This window comes from Capsicum annuum, chromosome 3, assembly GCF_002878395.1.
Source record: "Capsicum annuum cultivar UCD-10X-F1 chromosome 3, UCD10Xv1.1, whole genome shotgun sequence".
In the NCBI taxonomy this organism is placed as follows: domain Eukaryota; kingdom Viridiplantae; phylum Streptophyta; class Magnoliopsida; order Solanales; family Solanaceae; genus Capsicum; species Capsicum annuum.
Genome location: NC_061113.1, coordinates 40,143,387 through 40,151,557, shown reverse-complemented (window position 1 = coordinate 40,151,557; position 8,171 = coordinate 40,143,387).

Below are 8,171 nucleotides of genomic sequence, written 5' to 3'. Positions count from 1 at the left end.
ACGTTGTTTGTTTTTGTTTGTTGAATGTGTTTAAACAAAAAGTCACAGTCACGACTATTCACCTCTTTCTTAACAATCATCATCATATAACTTCATTAATTGTTGTGACTTTTGTTAAATTAAATAATCTTTCTTTTATGGTTATAAATTGTGTATATCATTTAGTTTTTTATTATTTATTAAATTGTGTATATCATTTAGTCTCTACCTCCAACTGTCGACATTTTGAGCATAAGAAATAAATAGAATGATAATTAAATATTAAATAAGAATTAAAAATTCAAAGTCGACCAAACCAAATCAAACATATACATAGATTTTTTATTCCCTTACAGGTAGATCGGATATAAAAAAAGAAAATACAGACGCTAAAAGAAAGAAAAAACTTAACATAATTATTACTACTACTATTATTATTATTATCATTACTGTTATTATTATTATTACTATTATTATTGTCAACCGGATAATTTTCATTCGGCAGCAGCAGGGCCCTCCTCAGCCTTGCTTTAAAGTCGGGCAAATTCCTCTGGAGTTCATCAAACTGCCTTTGAAATTCCTGCAAGGACTCGATATGAATCTTCTTATACAAATCTGGATCAGCCATATTTGTATTATAAGTGTAGTGGAATAAACGAGTGAGAGGAGCCTGGAGGGACCTATTTATAAAATGATTGAATTGGAAGGGGTGACTTGACTTAGTCAAACAAAAAGCCACGACTGTTCATATCCCTTAATTAAATAAAACATGTGACTTTTCGAATATGTAAGACAAATCTAAATACAACATTTTATCTTTTTATTGTATTTCGAAAAGAAAAAAAATTGCTTTAAAATAAATCTAACAGATGGATAATCTGTTGCAAAATATATTTCATCTGTCTGATAACTTACAACATATTGACAATCTGTTGCAACAGATGGATAGATCAATTTACTTTTTCAATAGATGTGGCGTCTGTTGCAACTTGCTAGTCATCTTTTTATTCAATTTCATCGAGAGCATTAGATTTTTCTAAACACTTCTTGGCCAAACTCAAGAGCAAAAATTGAGTTTAGAGGCCATCTTGAAGGATGCAAAGAAAAAAAGAGAAGCAATCCAAGAGCAAAAATTCAGTTTGGCCAAGAAGTGTTTAGAAAAATCTAATGCTCTCGATGAAATTGAATAAATAGATGACTAGAAAGTTGCAACAGATTCCATATCTGTTGGAAAATCCGGTGCTGCAGCATATATGGATAGTACAGCACTCAATGCAGAATAGTTTTCTGGTAGAAGCAAGTCTTGAAAAGACATAATCAGTAATCTCTCGTATCGGCTTTCGTTGTGTCAAGCAGTTCTGTTGATATCCTGTCCTCTACGGGAGAAGATTGATTAGCAGAAAAATAAGTGATTGAGATCTTTTAATCTGTTGACTAACTCGAGCAAAGACGTCTTCTGAATTATCAAACTACACAGGGCAGTCTGGTGGTTCAGTAACATCAGATGTCTTGCTTCCGATATTAGCTAATGATGAGGAGATTCTGCCTTCCTCACCATCCTAAAAAGAAAAAGCTCTTAAAATTAGATGGAGTAACTCAGTAACTCGACATAACGACACAAGATGAACTAAATCTAGCATTCAGTTTTTCCTTTCTATTCCTCCCCTTTTTATTTTCTCACCTTTTTCAGATCCGAAATTTTTCCTTTTTGGATACTTGATAATGCCTTGGAAATTGTTTTCTTTCTCATCTTAGCCTTAATCTCTAATGGAGTGAGTGAAACTGCTCTTTGATAGAATGACACTACTGTTAGATATCAATTCCTTTACATTAGCAGTTTATGCATTAACAGTATTAATCACTCCATCATGTTTTGCCTTGCACTCTTCACATTTGCATACACAAGATAAACAAGAAAGGGCAAGATCTCCAAACCTTCGCCCGAGTTAGTGAACAGATTAAACGATCTCAATATCTAAGTCTTTCTGTTGATTATTCTTCTCCCATATAGAGGACAACATATCCGTCATGCAAAAGTCTACACTGTCGCCAGAAATGCTTGCCACAGCAAAAGTCTGTACAAGGCATGACTAGTAATCTCTCAATATCACTTTTATGACTTTCTAGACGTCTCTTGCAATTATATTGGAATGGAAATATTGAGCAATTATGCTTAGTTTGATTTGTTAGTTCCAATATAATTGGAAAAGACGTCAAGAAAGTCATAAAGTGATATTAAGAGGCTAATAATCAAGCCTTCTAAAGACTTTCGTTGTGGCAAGTATTTCTGATGATAATGTAGACTTGTGCATGGCGGATATGTTATCCCCTATATGGGAGAATAATGATTAGCAGAAAGCCTGAGATATTGAGATCGTTTAATCTGTTCACTAACTCGGGCAAAGGTTTTAATAGGGTAACGAACTTGCAGTTACGTAACGTTTGATAGGCTTGGTAGAGTCAGTTTAGATTAAACGTTACGTAACTCCTTGCTAATTAATTTATCAAAATCCTTGAAGGTTGGTTGAGCAAGCTACATTGAGCAACGCTCGATAAAAGTGAGCTATTCAACAGTTGGGACCACATCTTCACTGTGCATCAACACATTTTGACCTAAAAACATACACAATGACCCTTCATATATCCTTTAAGGCTTTTGAAGAAGGTGTTTTGATGGGCTTCTACAATGCCACAACTTTGAAGGTAGTGTTCCTGATTGAGCTCACAAAAGATCTGGAACTCTATACCAAATTCAAAGACGGAAACGACAAACTTGAAGACCAAATCGACAACATTTCAACCCTCGATTCCCTTAAGGAAGATTTCTTATTCTTCTGCTATTTTCTATCTAGGTGATAATTCCAACCACGCTACATAGTCTCAGCTCCCAAGCAAAGTGACCATCTGCATTATTTTTCTCTTAGAGAGACAACAAACGAATTTACATTACTGGATACACTTTCATATTTGCACTTGATACAAATTTCTCATGTTTTAAGTTAATTTCATCAGCCAAATTTGCTAGAAGTTACTATCTACCCTATGTATCCTCTTTAATTAGCTCTCAGATGATATAGTCTTTCATCAACCACTCATTTTCCCTTGAAGGCATTCTTCTACAGCACCTTCTAGCGAATAATCATCACCTCGAGCAACCCAACCATATAAATTTTGTCTAGGGCAATAACTATATTGGTTTTTCGTTCTTGTTAGATGCATTTCTAGGCTTCGAAGGCCTTCTCAGAGTCCAATGCACCCTAAAAGTTAGTCCAATCGCTATTGAATCTCTTTACAACGACACCAAACTAGATCCCTTCATAATTCTTGGTAAATAAACATGAGCTACAACCGATATTAAATCTTAATAGGGTATCAGAACCATATTCATGGTCCCTCAGCCTTATCAATTCGTACCTACCAAACTTAACTGTAAAATTACAGATTTCTTATTTGAATGATCTATGACTAATCGATAAAAATAGCATTCACAAAGTCAGTGTACTCTATGTGTGTTTTCACGATAAAATTATCAGTAAAACATACCTCCCACATATGAAGTGGTTCCATCAACATGCAGCTTATTCCTCCAAACCCATATTTACTGCAGCCTCTTGTGATGGTCGGGAAAAAGTTGATCAACTTTCAGTTCTTTATATCTACAAAGAAGAGAAAAATAATTAATGTCATAGAAAAAACATTATCCATCTTTTGCAATAGATGTAGAGTTTGTTGCATCAGATGAGAAATCTGTTGCATCAGATGAGGAGTCTGTAGCATTAGATATAGAGTCTGATGCAACAGATGTAGAGTCTGATGCAACAGATGTGGAGTCTGTTGCAACAGATGTAAAGTCTGTTAGAATACATCAAACCAGCCTTGCTAGTGGTTTGATTTATTTCAACAGTTGATTCGTCTATTGCAACATCAACAACAGCATAAACTACAAAGAAACAACAAATAAAAAACATCAAAAACAAAGAAAAAACCAACATTTATTCCAACAACATCATCAACAACAAAGAAGCAACATCCTATGTTCCAACACCATCAATAACACCACCCCACAAGTTCTAACAACGCCAACCCCACCAACAACATCAACAATAAAGAAACAAACAAAATACATATAAAAAATGATACTGCTAATAAAGCTTTTAAACTTCTCCCAACAGATGACTTTTTTTGCATATTGTAATAAAAATTCTCTGTTCGTTTATTCAATAATTAAATGTTCCTTCAAATTTTTTAAATAAATATGATATGGGTAAATGGTAATTAAATAAAAAAAACTGTAAATAACTTGTAAAGAAGAAGACGAGAATGAAAGAGCAATGTGAACCATACCTTAATGTCAAAAGGGGATCAAAACAACAATTTCTGTCGAGGAATCTAAGGTATGGATCGATTTAGATCTGAAAGGATCTTTATGAGAAATGGAAGAGAAAAAAAATTGTGATAACCCTAAAGAGGAGAGAAAGAAAAAGATGAGAGACAGATAAAAGATGATAACCCTAAAGAGGAGAGAAAGAAAAAGATGAGAGATAGATAAAATAAATTTAGGGCTAAAAGAGAGATGAGATAATTCTAATTTCTAGATGTACTACCCTTAATATTAAATGACTAAACAAAGTGTATTTATTCAAATTTATATTTTTAAAGCATAATTAATAAGGCTAATTTGGTAAAATAAACCCCAAATTAATAGAATTTTCTTAATGGGTGTGCTAAGTAAATAGGGGCCAACTAATATGAAATGGAGAAAGTATTTGGGGTTTCAATATTCATTAATTAATATTTATTAATAATTTGAGGGGCTCAAGAAAAAAATGGGCGATATTGAAAAGACAACTCAATGTGATTTTTGAGTTATCTAAGAAATATTTTTTACCGCCTTTAGTAGTACTACTTTATCTACTCGGACAGAAGCTTGCTTTAAAATTAAAAAAAAAATTCAAACAGATATGTCATCTGTTGTAACAAATATATATATCAGTTTGAAAAATTCCAACAGCTCAGTCATCTGTGATAACAGATGCAAATGTCCATTTGATAACTAAATTAGATATGTCATCTATTACACCAGATATCAATATCTGTTTGAAATTTTCGAATAGCTCAGTCATCTGTCACAACAGATGCAAATGTCTATTTGATAATTAAATTAGATATGTCATTTGTCGCAACAGATATGATTATCTGTCTGAAAATATCCAACAGCTCAGTCGTTTGTTATAATAGATTTCATTACAATTGATTTAGGTGGAATTAGGGATGAATGAATGAGCTCACAGGGTCAACAACAACTTCAATTGAGGTATTTCATTTGCATGGTGTTGGTATTGTGTTCATCCCGACCCGATTCGTCAATCGATCACTCTGAGTTAAAATGAATTCTCATTAACTTAATGTTAAGATTAATAATAGTACCTGCATTGATTTAGGTAGAACTAGGGATGAATGAATGAGCTCACAAGTTCAACAATAACTTTAATTAAGTCATTGTATTTGCATGGTGTTGGTATTGCATTTATCCCAACCCGAGTCGTTGATCGATCATTGTAAGTTGAAATAAGTTCTCACTAACTTACTGTTAAGATTAATAATAGTACCTACATTGATTTAGGTGGAACTAGGGATGAATAAATGAGATCAGAGGGTCAACAACAACTTTAGTTGAGTCGTTGTATTTGCATAGTATTGGTATTGCGTTTATCCCGACCCAAGTTATCGATTGATCACTCTAAGTTGAAATAAGTTCTCATTAACTTAATGCTAAGATTAATAATAGTACCTACATTGATTTAGGTGGAACTAGGGATGAATGAATGAGCTCACAGGGTCAACAACAACTTCAATTGAGTCATTGCATTTACATGGTGTTGGTATTGCGTTCATCCCGACCTGAATTGTCGATCGATCACTCTGAGTTGAAATAAGTTCTCATTAACTTAATGTTAAGATTAATAATAGTACCTACATTTATTTAGGTAGAACTAGAGATGAATGAATGAGATCACAGGGTCAACAACAACTTCAATTGAGTCATTGCATTTGCATGGTGTTGGTATTGCGTTCATCCCAACCCGAGTCATCGATCGATCACTCTAAGTTGAAATGAGTTCTCATTAACTTAATATTTTAAAAACTATATCTTTTGAAATTTTAAAAATTAATTAAGATCAATTCGGACCAAATTAACAATTTCAAAACTTGTCATTCTTTTTCAAAATTACAAATCAACCCATACAAATCATCCATTTGTAGGAAAAACTTTTCCTCATTTTAAATCTCAAGTTCTCTCTTCTCTCTCTCTCTCTCTCTCTCTCACTCTCTCAATAATACTGATAATAACTACTCAACATATTGCTCAACCCTTCAAAACATATTGATTTTCTTTCCATTTCTGACCACATAGTTATTATTTTTGACTTCATTCTCGCTTGTATCCACCATTTTCTATGTCTTTGTAGGTAACAGAGTTCGAAAAGAATTCTACATTTGTTCTTTATTCTAAAAATTAGGATTTTTTTAGTTAATGATGAAAAAAAGACTTTTAGTTGTATTATCTTCGAGAATGGGTTAACAATTTTGTGTTTTGATGCTAAAAAAGTAGGAAGCACCTAAGAAAATCCTAGTTTTTATCTCAGTGTTTTGTTGACTGTCGTGGTATTGTTGGATGGTGTTTGTGGTGTTGTTGGTGTCGGTATTTATATTTTTGGTGGTGGTGTCGGTGGTCTTAGTGTTGGTATTGGTGGCATTGGTTGTGGTGTTGGTGGTCCATCTGTTACAATAGGTCGGATATCTGTTGCGAGATATTAAATAGGTCTTCAAACAGATTCCCCATCTGTTTCAATTGATGGCTTATTCGTTGGAGTATTTTTTTTGTAATGTGGCTTAGAATAATTTATTGAAATGTGTTTTACTTTTTTTTTAAAAAATAATTATGCAGACATCAAATGCAATGTATTTTTTGTTTTTCTATTATTTGTAGTTAAAAGATGTCTTCCAAAAGATAAGAAACTGAAAGTGGAGAAAGTGGATCAACTTCTGATCACCAAACAAAAAAGGCTAGAGTACAGATAGATTCAGAGGAACTTCAAGAATAATCTCAGTCAGGGTAAAATGAAGCCGAGGAAAGTGATAACTCCTCCTTACCAATGGGGTATGAAATAATATTGAAATCCCAGCATGATTCTGTCAAAAATTTTTTCCATAGTGATGGGCTTGAGATGTGATCGTCCACAAGAACCTCTCATCAAGGAAACACCCCACAAAGGGTCCAACAAACTCAAGGTGAAAAAAATGGGTTGTTGGGCATTGTTGGTCCTAGCCATAAAGGGGAGGATTTTATGGCGGATCTCGAGAATAAAAACATACCAAAGCACTACAGGGATAAATTGTGCTTAGTTTGGTTTCTCCATTCCGTTTTATTGGTAAGGGACGTAAGAAAAGTCATAGAGCATGATTTGTTGGCGCTTGCTGATGATTTTGACAAATTTAACGATTATCCCTAGGGATATGATAGCTACTACCTGACTATCCAATATTTACAGACAAAGATATCCCCAAAGACGATCACATTACACGGCTTTCCCTGGGCTTTCATGGTAATATTGATCACTATTTTTACTCATCAATTAATTTATATTGAATATAGTTATTATGACTTTTTTGCTTGCTTTCTATTTACATTTTTTAAGCTTGGGCATGTGAAGCCATTCCTTCACTCCGAAAGCAGTTCAAGGATTACCTGGATAAGGTTTCTCATCCAAGGATCCTTAGGTGGTTGGCGGCTACAAAGGGCGGCAAAAAAAATATTAAGGAGCAGGAGGTTGATCTATTTAACCCTCCGAATGATGTAGTACATCTTCTTTCAACTAAAATAATTTTTCTCAAAGAAGGATATTGAAATAGATGTTCCATCTGTTGCGACAGATGGGTCGTCTGTTGCAACAGACTACCCATCAACTGCAATTGGTTCAATAGATGGGTAAGCTGTTGTGAAAGAAGATCCATATTTCGTAACAGATTAACCATCTTTTGCTCTGGTTCTCTGAACCCAACTCAATAGATTACCCATCTGATATGAATTATGCAATAAATGTGTAATATGATTTAATATATTGTCAATCTATTGCGACATACAGATCAGCTGTAGTGGCAGCTAGATCGTCTGTTGCATAAGTTGGCTA